Source organism: Antrostomus carolinensis, unplaced genomic scaffold (assembly GCF_000700745.2).
Source record: "Antrostomus carolinensis isolate BGI_N321 unplaced genomic scaffold, ASM70074v2 scaffold5851, whole genome shotgun sequence".
Lineage (NCBI taxonomy): Eukaryota > Metazoa > Chordata > Aves > Caprimulgiformes > Caprimulgidae > Antrostomus > Antrostomus carolinensis.
Window position 1 is genome coordinate 2,414 of NW_010293375.1, and position 18,363 is coordinate 20,776.

The following is an 18,363-nucleotide window of genomic DNA, read 5'->3' on the forward strand; positions in this document are numbered from 1 at the left end:
GTTCAGAACACTTAGAAATAAACAGAATTTTAAGAGAAATCTTACTAACTTCTTTTGTTTTTTCCTGACAAGCATGCAGGTGTCATGAAAGGCTTGTGCCCATTCCAGCTGTTGAGGAGTCACAGTTGTGCTTTGATAAGTTAATTTTTAAACTTTCTCATGAAAACTACTTCAGCTTCTAGATAGCATGCCCTGTGTACAAGTTAAGCTCATCAATTGTTTTGTTTTCTTAAAATAAGTTAAATTGCAATTAATGTGCTTACAGGTAAATTTCTTGAGGGCAACAGGGAAAGAAACTATATAAGGTATAGGGTTTTGGTTTCAGAAAGAAGTTAAAGGCATTTTAGGATGGGGTTAGCTAAAATCATACTAGCAAAGTACCTAAGAAAGTGGAGGAGCGGTTTTCTGTCTGCAAAGTAACAGTTGGTAACAAAATCTGAAGTAACAAGGGTTACAACTAATCGAGCCTAGACAGGTCAAAAGCAGTGTGTTGTAAGTTCTCTTAGGTGGTGTTTAATGAGAGATGCTCTTGCCATTTTTTGTATCTTTTCTTGAACTGATGCATTTTGAACAACTTCTCCTGAGTAACTTTCATGAAGAACAGAGTGGAAATCTGGAATTTGTTCAAAAGCTGCGTAGTTGTTGTACACTAGTACGACATATCTCTGCTATTGGAAGATCAGAAGCTATCAGCCATTTAGTGCTCAAGTTTAAATGGAATAGAGGCTTTTATAGGCTGATTTATTAGAATACATTGCTTATAAGCTTGTTTAAAAGTGTCACTAGCAAATTGGTAAGAAAAAATGTCATGAAGACAGTTCAAGAAGATTTCGTCATGGTCTGTGAATAGCTGATAAACAAAAGGAGGTGCTGTAATGCTGTCATTTCCTCCCTTAACCTCCTTGTCCCCCATCCCCCTACACACAAGGGATTTTGAAAGTGGCATTGGGAGGGGGAAGTAGGTCTTAATCTAGTAGCATCAACAAAGCTATGGATTATAGGTATCTGCTCCTGTTTCTGTGATCCTTGTCAAAGGCATGTATCACTTTTATTTCCCCCGTCCCCCAGCAATAAGGCATTATCTTTTGGGGCCAGCAACAGGCTTTTAAAAGGCTGTGCTCCATCAGGTACAGTCTTAACAAAGACCTCTAAGTAGCTGGGCACTACACCACAAATTACAATTACTCATTACATTGTAACTTTGAATTGCTGAAAACTGAGACAACTGTATATTAGATTTCTTTATTTTAAACTGTGTTAGAAGCTCAATGTTTTAAGTCTGAAAAACGCAAAGGGTATCAAACTGAAAGGCAGGACAACCTTTCTGCAGGCCGGATAAGTCCTTCGGGTAAGTTTGGTGTCAATGATTTAATGATCTTGTTAGTATTATCTTATTTTTAACCAAAAAGGCATATGTGTTGATGAGTGGTATGAAATTAAATCATGTGCTTTGGGTTCCATGTCCTTGTTTTAGAAGATTTATGGAGCAGAATAGAGTCCCAGTGTAGGGTTTGTTGTAGGATAAAGTAAAAACTGACTCTTTGACAGTAAGTTGTCAGTTTTCTTTGCTTTTTCAAAGACTTGGATACATACTTGTTTCTTCTGGTCTACCCTAAAGTTTAACAGGGTAGTAGAGCTCATCCTCAGTAAACTACTGCAGTAAACTCTTGGAAATTTTATGTGGGAAGTACTTTAAAATGTTTGTAAAGACAGAGTGTGCTACTGTGGTTCTGTTGCCTCCTTTCCCCCCTGTATGATTACTGCTATGAATCAGTCAGACATAGGTGGTTGGAGCATGAGCTGATTTACATTTGCCCGTCACTCAACCTCATTTTCTTGTTAATGAGATAGATAGGTGAAAGGAATTAAATTATTTGTTTCTGTTTAAGCACAGTTTTTGCATGGTTGAGAATGATGCTTTTTTTCCTTTCCTCTCTTCTTCCCCTTTGGCCGTTCTACGTCTACAAGAGAAATATTCAAACTACTAGTTATGTGTATTTAGCTGGAGAAGTGGAAGAATAATCCAGCCATTTAATGTATCAGGTATAAAAGGAAGATGCTTATCTGAATATTCAGGTAGATACTACTGTAATACAAAGAAGATGTAAATTTGGAGTAACTTCTGAAAAGCATGCAACTGCAAGGAAAAAAGCCCAACAAACCAATATGGCCAATTCTTGCTTTTTTGAGTGGGCAAGCAAGTTGGAGCCTTAAGGTGAAGGGTCTGGATAGTTTCAGAATATAGGGATGCAATTTAAGATGGTAGTCTTAATCACCTGGTTTATAAGGAAAAATGAATGCAGATTTAGAGTTGGTAACATTGTTGACACCAACGTTACAAACACTTTGCATTTTTATAGACCGAAGTCCCATCCATCATCTCTGTCCTTTCCCGAAAATCAAGAGATCTGAATTCTGCTAGCATATTCTGTGTTGTGATAAGCCTGATTGTATCTAGTTATTCTTCTGGTCATGGACCATCCATTTACCTTACGTGATTACAAAGCTGTTGTGCATTAACTGATGGACTCAGTTATGGAGTTAACTGATGGACTCAGTTATGGATTCCATAATATGTTTAAATACATGCACCACTGGCATTTTCTGTGTTAACAACTCCAAACATTATAGTGGGTTTCCTTATGTCTTGTAATTTCTCTTTAAAACCTTTGTGAAATTAGTAGCTTGGATCTCCTGTGTAATTAACAGCATCTATAAAAGTGATCTGTGAAGCAAAGATCATTGGTGGGGGGTTTTTTGTTGGTTTTGGGGTGTTTTTTTTGTGGGTTTTTGTTGTTGTTGTTGTTGTTGTGGGTTTTTGTTTTGAGATGAACAACATTTAAAGTCACATCTGTTGTGCATCTTAGCCCAAGTCAAGGTTTCTATAACATAAAATGTCATTCACTGGAATTAAACTGATCTCATAGCGAGGCTTCTGTTTTAAGATACAGGTATTTGCAACAGTGGAAGGTTAAAAATGATATCTTGAAATATGTTCCTGTTACCTTGAAATATGTCTTGAGTCAGCAGCTAAGTCAAGTTCTGGTTTTGAAACTTGATAGATCCCCGCCTCTGGTATTCCTTCAAATAAAACTGTCTTTTGCTCAGAGATGGAACATTTGGAGTTAGTCATAGATGTGAGCTTTGTGAAGTTGTGAAAATGAGGCTTGGGTTATAGAGCCAGAAATCACTCTTTTAGAAGTTTAACTTGTTAGTTCAAGAGACTTGGCATAGTGAAGGGTAGAAACCTCTTCTTCAGAACAGAATGTCATTCACTTTTCCTATATCCACATATATATTTCATTTTTTGCTGGCTAGCTAACTGACTGCAGCAAAGTGATTAGGTGAGGTAAAGCAGAAAAATTACAAACGAAAAATTACCCTCTTGCACTAATTTTTGTATATTAATCACAGGTTATTCTTCATTTATGACCCTGAGAATCCACGTTTCCTACTACAGAACTAATAACTCTTTAGCAGATAAAATTTCTCTTTCTGGTCTGTAATAAATGTAGCCTATGATATAAGTATTTGCAGTAAGCTTTAGGATCAGATTTTTGTCAGTCTGTAACTTTTCATTTTCTTCTTATACTATTTGTTGAGTATAATTATGATTCATTTGCTGATTGCCACATAATTGCCCTTGATAGACTGAGTGCATCCACTGTATATAACTTTAGGTAAAAGTTCATCTATGCAGTGATGCTGAATGATAAAGCTACTGATAACTTGTTTTCCTTCAGCAATAGTATTGCAATTCTGTGATATCACAGTTGGTATCTCTTTAAAAACACTGCTAAATTGTTGGAGAAGCATCCTGTATGATAGCTCTTGTATTCATTGAGTTCTTAGATGTTTCTGAAAGATTTATAGTGAAGTCCAAAGCATTTCAAGGCCAAGTATAGCAGTCTTGTCAGATACAGCTTTACAGCCTAGTGACTTATAATGAGAGTAGAATGTAATTAGAAATTGTCCGTGTCTTTACTGAGTACTGATGAAAACTATGGCTCAAAGGTTAATTCAAATAATAATTAATACTGGTTTCTGTCAGAACAGGGTGGTAATGAAATCTTTGTCGTACGATGACTCGGCTTTTAAGACGTGGGTGCATAAGAAATAGAGGCTCCAGTTTACCTTTTCTGATTATATTCAGCTATCTTACAATTGTCATGATGGCTTGATAAAGCATAATATGAGGGCAATTTAAACATACTCAGAAATATTGCAGCCTACAGTGAAAATCATCTAACATGTTGCATCTGTTTAAGAAGACAGATTCATAGCTAGATAGCTGAAGTAGATGGATTTACTACAAATGATCCTTAAGGACTGTGTAAGAATTTTTTTGTTGTTGTTAATAACTGAGCAATACCATGTGTTTGTGGAGAGTACTCTTAATAAGATTTGCTAGCATGAGAAATGTGGGATGTTACATTGATGTTTGTTTAAATTGGACTAGTTTCAACAAAAGCGATAGACCAGGTTTTGCTTGCAACCAAAACAAATTCTGTTCAGTTTCTTTTCCCAAGTTGAAATTTTCTATTGGAAAAAAATAAGTGCTGTTAGCTTTTGCTTAAGCTGAACCCATAATTTTTCAGTTGCAAGTAGTCAGTGAGCTACTGCACCTGTTACTTTGAGAAGCTTTTTGTGAATACTTTGCTATCTTCTGTTTTTTTCTGTGTCTGCTCTGATAGTGTTCTTAAAATCAGCCTACTGAAAAGCTTCTCCGGAAAGTTACGGCTATAGCTTGGTATTATGGGTCCAAATAGTTCTGCATAGCATGCCTTTCTCAAACCTCTCCTTTCTATTCAACCTGCTTGTCTTAAAGTGTTAGCGGGCTGCCTCCCACAATTTTAAACTTGCTGTAATTTTAAGGCTGTTGCCTCTGCTGCCAAAAAGGAAACGTAGATGCCTCTAAATTAGATCTGACAAAAATCAGGTATTTTCATTCTTAGGCTTGTGAAAATGCTTAGAAGACTGATTCCCCCCACCCCATCTGGATAATGCTTTCCATACAAACTGCTTCAATATTTGGGAAGCAAAGACTCTGCAGTCAAGATCGAACCTCTCGGGAGAGGGGGCACCCAATGGGAAATAAGTTACATGGCAGGGGTGGGAGTTGAGAAAATGGGTTGAGCGGTGTTTTAAAACTTTTGAAATGAGAGAGATGAAGCATTATGTTGATTTCTCAGAGCTATTCTGCTGTTCTTGCTTCTCTCTTCATATGTTTTCTCAAAAGCCTGGATAAGGGTGACTTTGCCATGCTGCAGTTTCCACTATATGAGGTGGGAGGTGAAGGGGGGAAAGCCCAAATTTTAATGGTAGCACTGGAGAAAAGCTCACTGTGCAAGTTAGATGCTTAAATTTTCTCTCCCTTATTCTATTGTAAGCAAAGAAACGCTGGCTTGGGAACTAAGCTGCACTCAAGAGTCTTACAGAGGTATCTGAAGCTACAGGGTTTGAAAACTTTAGTGAACAAACCTGATGAGGTTTTTTATCTAAAATGAAACCTGCATACAAATTTTCAAAGACTAACAAAAGAAAAATCTAAAGGATGGCTGAAATCTTTCTTAGTGAATTAAAGTTTCATGTTTATGCTTAATGATTTAGTTCTTTAAGATAAACCATTGCCTATAGAGTTGGTCCAGCTTCTGTAGAAAGTCTGCTGTAGTGGTAGCGGAAAAATTTTTTCTAAATCTGAAATACTGTGAGGTTTACTGACAGGTCAACTCCTAATACAAAAATGCTGCACTTGTACCAAGACCTGCGTGTGCCGTAATTTGTGCTAATGCTCAGAGGTGTCAGAGTACAAATGTGAATAGATAGAAATTTAAAGAGGGGGAGGTTTGCTGAACATCCTGAAAACATTCTTGTTTCTGTATATTCCTCCAAACAGCAATTTGAGCCACACACTAGGTTGTTCTCCCAGTCCCTTTCCATGACAGATCTACACATTGATGTGGAGGTATCAATAATTAAGACTACCCTTATTTAACCAGAGACACATGCACTGGTGTAAATACACCATCTGCAAATAGCAGTGAGACTATGTGGTGGGGAGAGGGGGACGGGAAAAGGAGGATGGTCATTTCAGCTCATCTTTTTTAATAGTGTAAGCGGCTAAGTTGCTTGGGTTAGGTCTGCTTGAAACGTGCCGTAGACTGTCCCGTAGCCTGCTTTCTCCAACCACTTGAAATTCTTTGGGAAAGGGAATCTTCCAGAGGATTGTGTCTGTGCTGTGGAATAAACAGTTGTCGTGTGAAACTGATGTGAGCCTTAGTTTTACTCTGCCTCCACTAAAATACACTTTTACGGTAGTTTGTGCAGGATCAGCACAGAGGAGTACAAAGAGGGAGCTTTTCAGTACAAAGGCTGCCTGTTTGGCCTGCCCAAACCACCGTGAATGTGTTTAAAGGGGACTTTTATTACCATGGAAACTCTCAGACAGGAAGGAATTTGTCCTGCCATATCTAGAAAATAGTCTGTAATGGTCAGCTCTTGGAACAAAAGTGTTTCAAATAGTGGGATATATTTAAAAATTCTTGTGGTGAATATGTTTTTTAAAAAAGAATATGTAAAACCCAGTCTTCTGCTAATGGACTTTTAGTATGGGGATTTAGGGAAGACTGCAGACAAGTACAATATGAGCAGGGGAAATGTTATGAGAAATCTAAGAAAGTTTTACCTCTCTCTCCAGAAGGCTTCTTAGGTGTTGAATGGATGTAGATGAAATATTCTCCCTTTAAGTAGCATGTTTATCCATCACAGCCGTTCATTGAGGGACTGTGCCGTGCGCTTGGCTTGAACTGCTGGAGGCAGTCCTCTGAGCACCATGAATTAATTGCTTTTGGAATGTCTTAACTAAAACCTGTTCTTTGACTGTCTTGATTAATATCCTTAGTATTCACAAATGGCCTTTATTTTCTTAAATCACACTGAGATAAAACATTTCTTGTCTAAAAGAAATTCTAATGCCAGATCCCAGAATATTCGCACATCCTTCACTGGAGTTGTGTGCATTGGTATGAAATAACTCCAAGTCAGCACTCTTCCCTTCCCGCCAGCAGGAGTAGCTAGCAGTAACTGCACGATTTTCCATGCTTTGTGCAGTGTTTGGTGTTTATTTGATTGTGTGTTTGATCAGTTAGATGCAAAATATTTTTTCATGTACTTGATCAAATTAGAATTCCTTCCCCCCCACCTCAGCCCCCCTGGAAGTCATACCAGCAGACACTGGTTTCTCATATTCTTTCTATGCAGCAAATGCCTGGCTTGTTTTAATGCTGTGCTTTTCAGGTTAAGTTGTTGAACCACCTGGCCGTGGCCTGAAGGCAGTTTGAATGAGTGTTACAGTAATAAGCTGATCCAATGGGTTGTGCTGCTGGAAATCAGCTGTACTGCTCTTGCTTCTTCCCTGGTGCTCTCGTTGCTGTTCAGCTGTCCCTGTGGTGACAATCTTCTGATGACAACTAATGGTTAGATTAGCTTACCTCTGGTGTCAGGCTGCACCCGAACATTTTCTTGAGATGTTTGGGGTAAGCAGTAGAAGGAAAGCATCTTGTTTGTGGTTAGGAACAGGAATAACTAAGGAGGAAAAATTGTCATGAAAACTTTCTGCTGCCCTGTCAATTTTGCGCTTGCTCACAGCTGCTGAAAATCAGTGTTCAAAGTGTAATTCTACGTGGCAGACCATGTAAAGAACAGTTATATTTTTATATATATATATATAAAATAAAATAGAGTATTTCTGTGTGCCTTTTACAAGCATTGAATGACCTTGTTTGTATTATCTGGGTTAACACTGTAATCTGCTGCTCTCATATGGGGACTTCCGTCTTACACGTTGATCAGTTTAGTTTCTTGTCTCCTGACTTGGGGAGACAAAAGGATTGCAAAAAGTAGTTCCAGCTGGGATTAAAAGAAATGAACCAGAAAATTTGCCAGCAAATATATTGCAAGAAAACAACAAACAACAAGAAAAATTTGTTTATAAAACTATCTCTGCTTAATGTCTCTGTTTCCCTCATAGGGCTTGGTCTGTTTCCCTCCTCTGGGGACTGGGGGTAGGCTGCCATCCAGACTGTGCCAGAGGATGGGCATCTTAATCATTTGTCTTTCCAAAAGTGTAGAATCCCCTGTTAGATGTATTTCCCTAATAGTTAACTAAATTGAGAAAGGAAATACTGGTGACATCATGTATGACTTAATATGGTCATTAACTGTGCAGGTGTTGTAAAGCTGTGAATCTGAACTGTAGTGGGATAATTGTACCGTATGTCAGGTTTTTTGTTTGGGCTTGTTTGGTTTTTTTCAATTTTTATTCTTCCTCATTTACCATGTTTGTTTTTTCCACTTTAAAAATGTATTTCTGTGCTGCTTTGGTTCTGTAATACCTCTTAATTAAAAAAAGGAAGGGAAAAAAACAACCATCCCTCAAACCTTGATCGGTTTTGATCTTAAATCATCCACTGTTTCCTTACTCATTTCTCCAGTGTGCTTGTGTAGTTTTTGTCTCCTTCCTCACCCTTCCTGTTCTAGGCTTTCTCGAGCCAGTACTTCTTTATCTGCTGTGCTTTCCATGAAGAAGGCAAATGCCCAGCTTGCTCTTTTCCGCTGCCTCCCACTCCCCTGGGGAGCTTTGCGCCCAGTGCTTGCAGGTCCGTGTTCTGTGGCTCAGTGTTGCTCTCCTGGTGGGAAGTCTGGGGAGCACTAAATCATCTGGCCACATACTGCTTCCTTCAACTTTCTCCCCAGCAGATCCGTGGGCTGAGTTTGCAATATGGCGTGATGGCTGTGCGCAGCTTTAAAGCTCGGGAGCGGGGATGGGCTTTCTGCCCCCACCCCACCCCCTCGCCCCACACCCGCACAGACATTTCCCTGCTCTCCAGCTGCTCTGGTTTCCATCTGTTACAGAGCCTTCTGGTGCGACTGTTTCCTCATCTGCTGAGCCGAGTAAAATGCTGAAGGACCAGACACTGCGCTGACCCGGGGAATTAGGGGGTTGTGGTTTTGGAGAAAATGGCTCGCATGCTTATTTTCCTTTCCTCTCAGAAACTTGGCATGCAGCACATGCACATCTAATATCTTGAAAAAATTTGTTAGGTGCATTTTCATTTCTTTGTAGCAAGCGCATTTACTCATCTTAGTTGTGTGTGGGATGTTGGAGGCCTATCGCACATGGGAGCTTCCCCCCCGCCCTGGGAGGAGTGCTGTGCTTCAGCTTGTGAGGGGCTCAGAAACATACAGAGATGCTAACCATTAAGTTGCTGCAGACAGTGGGAGAAACAGCTGAAGCCTTATTTGTGAAGGAAAAAAAAAGCATCTGGTAAGAAGTAGCAGAGAGCCAAGGGAGGCATTAGGAAACCCTGGAGTGGTCATCTCTCTCTTGGCCAGCGGAACTGGGAACTTTACCCTGCGAGGTGTCTTCTCTTTTGGCAGGCAGATGCCTGCTGCCCATCTTCATACTGCTATTTTAGGCTGCTCTTGTCTTTAGCACTTCTTCCATCCTGCAGTCACTAAGATTATCCCTTTCACAGATCGCTGGGCTGTTGCTCTTTCTTGAGTGATGCTGGTAAGTTACGGACAGCAGGAGAGATGGTGGCAATGCAGGCACGCAGCTGAGGAGCAGTCCCGTAAAGCACAATAGGCGAACAACAAAACGACAGTTTTATACGTGAAAATACCACTTCTCACTCGCTGGTATGTAGAAGCCCCGCAAAACTTCATTAATTATCCCTGCCAAAGTATAGAAAATTGTCAGAGTGCAGTCCCTTGCTGCAGTCACTACTGAGTGAGTAGCTTCTCTTTTTCTGACTATTTCATCTTCTTCCTTTTGGATGTATTAATTCTTGGCTTTTCAAATCTGTTTAGACACTGTCAGATTGGCTCGGATTTCAAAATTATATGTGTAAATGAGAAACATACCTAGCACCCACTTTTGTAATTTGAACAAAGCTTTTATTTCCAGAACCTGACTGCTACTCAGCGTGTGGGAGACGTGTGTTCTGACAACTTGGGCTGTTTTTTGAGGACTTCTGTGATCTCACTGAAGGGTTTTAATATTAATTCATCACTAGTGTTATGGTTGTGTTTTGATGATAGTCACTTAGGAGATAGGTGTTAGGCAACCAGTTGAAAATTACTGTAAAGTGATTTTTTTTTTTTTTAAAGTGGTTCATACATTCAACTTGAAATCCCAGAGCATATTAAAAGTGCTAATGCTCATTCTTCTGAAGGTAAGGTTTCTGTGTTTTTCTCCAATTAGCCCCGCTCTGCCCCAAGATCCCAGCTAATACAGTATATGTAACTTAACCACTGATTTCTACCTGGGGATCATGCATTTATTAACTTGATGTTGGCAGAAATTGATAATGGAGAAATAAAACGATACGGAGTTGTTGATGGGAGCAATTGTTTGCCTTTTGGGAGGATAGATGTATTGCATTATCAGAGATGTAATACATCTCTGGATGGTTTTCCATGTGAGTGCATGATTGTCAGTGCAGCTGCCACGCATTGTTCTGTGCAGAGTGAGAAGAGATGCTCCATGCCCATGAGATGTGTTGCCTTCTTGAAAAACATGGAGTGAACGAAACAGTGACCAAGGAGGAGAGGACTCAGTCAAACAGGATTGTTTTTATTGATGGTAACAGTTGTGTGACTCAGCATCTCAGTTGTGTGCTCAGTCGTGAGCAACTACCATGTTGTAAATAGTTTAGCAGTTTAGCTGAGCAATGCGAATGGGTATGGAGATGTCAGGTAAGGAGGTCTGCAGTGTTTTGGAAAGAAGCTTCCCCACCCCGTCTTCTGCACTTGGGGCATTACTACGGAAGATACAAGATCAGGATCAAGGGGAATCCAGCTTCTGATTTCTGAAGTTCAGGGACAAGCAACAGTGGAGTGTCTACTGATGGTTTAAGGAGTTAGGTTATTTGAGATGCTAGTCTGTCTGGCTACAAAGCTCTCAGATTAGGTAGCTACTGAATGGTACAGCAGAAATGGGAAATTAATATAAATGGATGAATTAGTAGTTATCGTGGTTTGAACTCAGTCAAAGTACCTAGGTCAAGAAGAAGTAGGGGAAACTGGCTGGACAGTCTCCTGGCTAGAGAACTGTCTAGAGACTGGCTAGTTCTCAAAACTGTAAAAAGATTTCAGAGTGTGTTCTGTAGCCCCGCTTCATTTGTGTCAGGTGTCATAAAAGGTGGTATGTCTTTTGTGAAATAACAGATGGACACTGCTTTTCTAACACAGTGTAAAAGATTGGACTACGTTGCTGTTAGAGGTTTGAGATGGAGGTGCTACATAGATTTCTATGTGGTAGGTATCACTGCTTTGTTGATGTATGCTTCCTCCTTGCCTCTCAAATTAAACTCTGTCTTCAAACTTTAGTTGGCTTCAGCTCTGGAAAAAAAAGGCTTTTATAGTACTGCTCTGGACCTTACCTGTAAATTCACTCTAGCTTTAATGCTGATACTTCATTCAGCATTAGAAGGTGTCCTTGTTGTGAAGAAGACATAGGGAATGGGTGCAAGACATGAAAAGTTAACTGTTCATCCTCAGGTAAAGTAATATGTCATGGCCATATCAATAATCTCAAATTCTCAGATTATCAACAAGGGCTATTTGCAGACCAGGCTGGTAGCATGGAGCTGACTCTCCTGGTTTAAATGAACTAAATTGAATTACATGGTTATTGTAGACAGAAAAAGTGATTTAGCCTGTTTCTTAGTAAAGCATCTTGATGTTGTGAAAAAATTTAATAATCCCTCTTGTATGCAATGTTGCTTACAATCTTGAGACCCCTAAAGAATAGGGGAATTTTTCCTTTTAAGCAGACAGATGTTGAAATTGTTTTGTTGGGTTTTCTTGGGTTTTTTTGTTTGGTTGGTTTTTTACCTAATGCTTCAATTACTATTTACTAAAAAGATTATAGATACATAGAAACTCTTGTTTCATAGCATCTTCCATACCTTCTCAAGAAAAATCATTTTATATGGAGGTGTCAGGAAGAGTTTACTAGAGTACATACACCATTTAGCATATAGAGTTACTAGCATTTAACTGTTGCTTCTGTAAATGCAGGTGCCTAAAAACGTGGGTATTAAATAATCAGAAAAATAAGTCTGGTGCCATTTACTTTTTTGGGTAGGTATGCTCTCTTTTTTGATATTGTCGAGTCTGAGGCTTAGAATTTGTTCAATAAAACCTTCACTTAGCCTGCCCCTAGAAAGTTATTTTGGAAGTAGCCACAAATCAGACACAAATGCAGTCTTCCCCAGAGGAAAAAAGACAGCAAAAAATCTTAATTTTACAGAAATACTTACAGGTTTTGGTAGCAACAGCTTTTGAATACGCTCCAGAGCGTCGCCTGTGCTGTAACCCAAGCTTGCCGTGAGAGTCATGGCTGACTAGTGAGGAGTACATTTGAAAGGGAAGGTGGCAGCTGGCTTACCTGGATGCTCAGAAGCAGGCTGGGACTCTTGACAATCCTGATGAACAAATCCAGTTGACAGCTGTTGCTGTTGCTACTGCCTTGCAGACATCTCTTGATTAAGCTGTTCCCAGAATCTCTTTTGCTTAATTATTCTCTGTTTTTTGAGTAATTTGCAGAGCTGTGCAGAATGTGTTGGGTGCTATGGAGATATGATAGAGACAGTTGGTGTTGTCCTTCTGTTAGCATCCATTACACTGAGAAGTGAAGACCTAGGTTTTAGGAAAATACAAACAAAAGTGCCCCCTCAACAGTTTTGCAAAGACCAAGAGGTAGAAAATCAGTCTATCAAGTTAAATCTTCATGTATTTTAGAGTGGTAAGACACTGAAGTTTCTCAAATGGAATGTTTTTCCTCAACAACTCATTGTCCGAGCCTGCCACACTGGCATACAGTGTCCAAGGCGACCTGATGCTGATGACTGGCTATTACTGAGGTGAGATGTTTCATTGCTTGCTTTGCTTTGAAGCTGCAGTCTCAGTTGAGGACGTAACATGTACTTTTTTGAGGATCTGCTCTCTTGCTTTTATTTCAAAACTAGGTTCAGAGGTCACTGTTGTCTGAAAGCATGGAGGTACATGGATTTCAGGTGCTGAGCAGGGTAGAAAAGGAAGAATAACACTCTTAAGTGTTTCAGATTTTTGGGTGATGGATGGCTTGTGATCAGATACAGTAATTTAAAAGGTGCTGTATAAAGTTGATTGGAAGGGCTCATTGTGGAGGTTTAATTAGTGGCAGCAGGCAGTTCATCATCCTTTTCAAGTACTTCTACTTTCATAACTAGTTTTATATAATATATATAATGGGGGAGGGCACAAGGAGCCAGATTTTATTGCTTTGTAAGCATCATTAATGAAACAGTTACCTTAGTCTCAGCTGTAGGTCCAAATAATATTTGCTTATACAGCATAAGCGTTTCATCTGCCACTAATTCCTGTGACTCCTAAATCAATTGATCTGTAGCAGAGGCTCATCCATGATTTCTCCTCAGCTGTGCACTGTATTATTGGGTTCAGGTTATGTAAGTCTTTTCATGCTAACTTAGAAAGACGGGCCATCAAGATCATTCTGGATCTACTAAGGGTGCTGTAATAATGCTATTTACTATTTGCTTCTTATGTAAAACACTGTAGATGTTAATGTTTTAAGTCTTTTTATGGCTGTTGTATTCTGAATGAGTCTTTTTGTATAGATAAAATAAATTTGGAAAAGTTGCTTAGCTTAGCACTGGAACTTCAAAGTTCTTTGTACCTATTCTAATTTCTCTCTACATATCGTTTGTAAGCAAAGGCAGACAGTTGTAGCTGTTTGAGTTGATTCACCTTTGACTAAGCAGCTTTTTGACCCTTGATAGAATTAAGATTTTCCTAGTAGTGTTTCTGCATTGCACTGCAGCATAGATAATACACGAGCTGTTGTAGGTCTTGTTCTGACAACCAGGCTCTGAAGAGTGAGTGAAATAGCTCTGAACTTGGCTGGTTACACAAGTCTGTGTGGTAAGTCTTCATATAGTACTTGATTAAGAGTCCTGAATTCTGTTGTTCTGGGATCGTTGTTACTTAAGTGTTTTTGCTTGTTATTTTTTTATGAGCCACTTTATCACTTAGACTTTCACTTTTTCAGGTATTTACAAACACAAAGAAATTGCTAGTCCAACTAAGTTTACAATATAAACTCTTCCAAACTCTAGAGGATCTTTAAAGGTCCCTTCCAACCCAAACCATTCTGATTCTGTAAAGTAAACCTTCCTATTTCTCACGCTTGTAAAATAGTACTCTAATCTTCTAGTCATCTTGCCCCCTCCTTTAATTTCCTCACTTTGCTTACTTAAAAAAAACTAACAAAACAAAAAAAGCCCCAAAACACAAAAACCCTCTCCATTAAATTTTAACCTCACAGGTTTCTAGTGAGTAGAAATAAACTTCTGGTTTTGTTGAAGGCAGGGCAGTGTGGGAATGTATCTTTTTGTTTGTTTGTTTATGTAAAAAGATTTGGAAGCTTCTGTTCCTCTCTAGATGCTGCAGCAAGATTGATATGCTTGAAATGTACATTTAAATGGAATGTGACTCATTAGGAATAGTGAATAGCATTTTCTATTACAAAATTAAGTTAAGTCCCATTTTTTGAGAGCAGGTGGAGCTACCCACTGTGAAATGGAACCAGTTTTGAAGTTTGTTTTCAGATGAGTAAAAATTTCCTTTCACATCTTACCCATGAACGCAGTACTGCTCTTGTATGTTCATCATCCATCTCTGAAAAGGTTGTAGAGAACTGAAGGTAGCTCAAGAACTTTTCTGTTGGGCATAGAAGATGTTGTGGTAGATGAATGTCAGTTGCTTCTACTGTTGCTTGAATGACTGTGGCTCTGGGTAGTGGGTCAGTAATTATCTTTGACTTTCAAGGTACTTCTGAGTTCTTAAAAATCTTGGTGGGAAGAGGTGTGAGATTGCATAGTTCTAAAACTTTAGATGGCATTTTTTTTTCCCCTGGCAGGGTTTTTTTTTTGTTTGAACATAGCTACATTGTAGTAATTTTGGAAGTGCATCTCAATTAAGCAATACACTTAAAACCACCCTGGTTTTTTTTCTTTGTGAAGAAGAAACTGGAGACCCTTTAGATTTTTGCACAAGAAAATGTGGTTCTCTTCCTTTTTAATGTTTCCTGCTTTTATAAAGGAAAAGCTCAGTACTGCCTGGAAGGAAAAGCCACACTGCACATGATGTGTGATAAGGGTTGAGCTCGTCTGACAGTTCCCATTCCAATTTCTAACTTCTGGCACCATTGCTCATACTGTGTAGGCACCCTTTTTCCATGTCAAAGTGAACTTGAACGTAGAAATTTGTTTACTCTTAAATATCTTATTTTTATATACTGGGAGCTGTTGAGAGCTCCAGACTCTTCCTTTTGGCATTCTCCATTGCAGAGAACTTGGTATAGTCGTTTATGTTGTGGTCTGAATAAGCACTGATGATGGCTGTGAGCCAGGCATTACGTTAAAAAATAAAAAAAAACTTCATTTGTACATGCAAGAACCTGCTTCCATTCCACAGGCCAAGAATAAACCAACTTTTTTGTCATACCCTTCTTAAAAAAAAAAAAAAACAAAAAACAAACACAACAGGATGTTCAAGATGCGTATCTTAATTTTGCTAAAATAAACAAAAAACCTCAAATAAGTAATCCAATAAACAGTAGCTGTGGAAGGTCTTTCTGATAACTGTTCTGTATCTTAGCTATCCCCCATAATCTGTGGGACATTATTGGACCTACTTAATGGTCCAGGCAGTAAATGAAAGTACCTGAAATGTATTCACTCCATGTACTGCATTGTATCCTGCAGTGAGTGTACTGCTTCTCCACCCTGCCCCCCCTTTTTTTTTTATGGTGGACTTCAAGTTACTGAAATAATTTTGCACTTCTTTTAAACAGTCTATTGCATATGTTAAAATACACAATTAGTCTGGTACTACAGGTCTTTTTTTTTTTCTAACAAAGATTTGTAAAATCCAATAGATCATGTGTGATTTCATTTAAAATACTTTATAAAACATTTATGTTATTTTTTTTTTCTAAAAAAGATAAATTGTAATCCTTTCCCAATGTAATATGTTTTTTGTTTTTGGTTTTTTTCTTTGGTGAAAGGTTCAAGACTGTGCGTAACTGTACTGGGCAAAAATTATCATCAATACTGGAAGCTGAGTGAAGGCTTAAGTTGAGATGTAGGACAATCCGTCTTGCCACATGTAGAGAGCGTAAGGGAGAACTACCATTTTGTTCCACAAGCCTGAAATATGTTCTCTTTAGTTCTGTGAAAACTCTGGCTTTTCACTTTGGATGTATAAGGTGTATTTATCTTCACAGAAATGAGTGTGGATATGTGGTTCCTGTACAAGCGCAGACTGTGATCTACCAGTATTTATGAAGAACACATGTACAGGAAAATGACTCTTAAGTACAAGTCATAAATTGAAATGATTATAGAATATACGTGGACAAATATACCATGTGTGGTATCGGCAGACTGTAATTTCATCAAGTGGTTTTTCAGACTTCATAAACTATGAATGAAACATGATTGTATTGGCCTTATAACAGGTAAAATAAAATACAGGGTCTGGCTACTTTAAAGCGCTCATAATTCTATAGCTGGAAATAGCCTTTTGGGATACGATTAAGTTTTAAAACCTGCCCGTGATTAAAAAAATACATTTCAGTGAAAATCGCGTGTTCAGAAACCCTGGGAAACGTTTGAGTATCCACCTCATGAATTTTTACAATTCCCGGCTTTCTGGGTGTAAACACTGCAAGCTACTTTCAGCAAAAGCCAGAGAAAAGCCCCCGTTTTACTTAGAGGTTCGTCACCTCTCCGGTTATTTTGTTGTTTAAAACGTTTTTGGGGACTTGGACCTGCGGGGCTTTGTTTACTCCAGGGGACGTGAGACACTGGAAAGGCCCCGGCCTGGCGCTGGTGCGCGGAGGCTGCATGAGGCGGCCATGCGCGCCCGGCCCGGCCCTGCGCGAACCCTCCCGTTCGCCGCGGCGACCTCTGCCCTTTTGTATCCTGTGACACTCAGCCCGTCTTTGTGCTCAAGTTTATTCATGATGGATACGTTTCCCTCCCAATCGCATGTGCCGGGAGCCCGGCGGAGCGAACCGATAAATTATTTTCAGCTGCGGGCCTGGCAGGCCTGGGCTGGGGGAGGAGGCGGCAGGAGAGGGGCCTGCTGGAGCGGGGCCCCGCGACCTCTGCCCTTTTGTATCCTGTGACACTCAGCCCGTCTTTGTGCTCAAGTTTATTCATGATGGATACGTTTCCCTCCCAATCGCATGTGCCGGGAGCCCGGCGGAGCGAACCGATAAATTATTTTCAGCTGCGGGCCTGGCAGGCCTGGGCTGGGGGAGGAGGCGGCAGGAGAGGGGCCTGCTGGAGCGGGGCCCCCTCCGCACCACAGCCAGCGGGACGGGGCGCAGCCTCCCGCTCCCCCGGGAATATGAAAGGGGATGACTCTCGGCCTCTCAGATCCTTTTTAAATGCAAAAGAATGTAGGAAATTGCCAGCTCAGTTGGTTAATCAGTGACAACTGCAGTAGGTGCACAAAAAGCACGGCCCTTAACAAGAGTAATCAGTTGCGCCGGGTGTTTTTTCAGCGCCTCAGCGGGTCGCCGCTGGCCCCACCTCTTGAATCCCCGGGCCGGTTTAGTGTCAGCTTCATAAGAGAATGTAATTGCCGGGAGATTTCTTGGTGACTGATGGCAACAATATAAGTCTTCTCCCTGACACCAACTCTCTCCCGTGCCCTGCAAAATGCTCCCGGCCCCCCGACACCAAAAATTGTATCGGCTGGATGGGGTGTGCTACGAGGTAGTGTTCAAACCTCGCTTAGGGTTACGTTAAACGGGTTACTGTTCCCCTTTACAGGGTTATTTGCAAGATAACACCACTATCAAATATTTCAAAGAGTATTCCTGAAATATTTTTGTGACTGCAGTTGTTTCTCTTACTTATCTACGACTATCTTTAGATAAACCTCCTCCTCACATCTGTATTTTAAACTTATGTTGGGAGAGAGGGTGGTCGTATGACCAAAAAAGGCCTCTTAAAATTCCAGCTACACAACACTGAAACTGAAGTGTTTCTGGCTTAGGCTTGTCCCCTCTCCTTCCACCTCGTGTTTGTAATGTGCTTAAATGTAACAAGCACTTTTTTTATTCCTCTGGTTACCTCATTAAAAACCTCCAAGTGCGTACTCCTAATAAATAGCTATAAACTTTCCCCTTTTTCTTCTGGACTGGAAAGAAAAGATGTGCTGAGGCTTCTTATTTAGTGTTACAGGTGCTGACTTAATATTAGGAGTGTCCCACATTAGGGA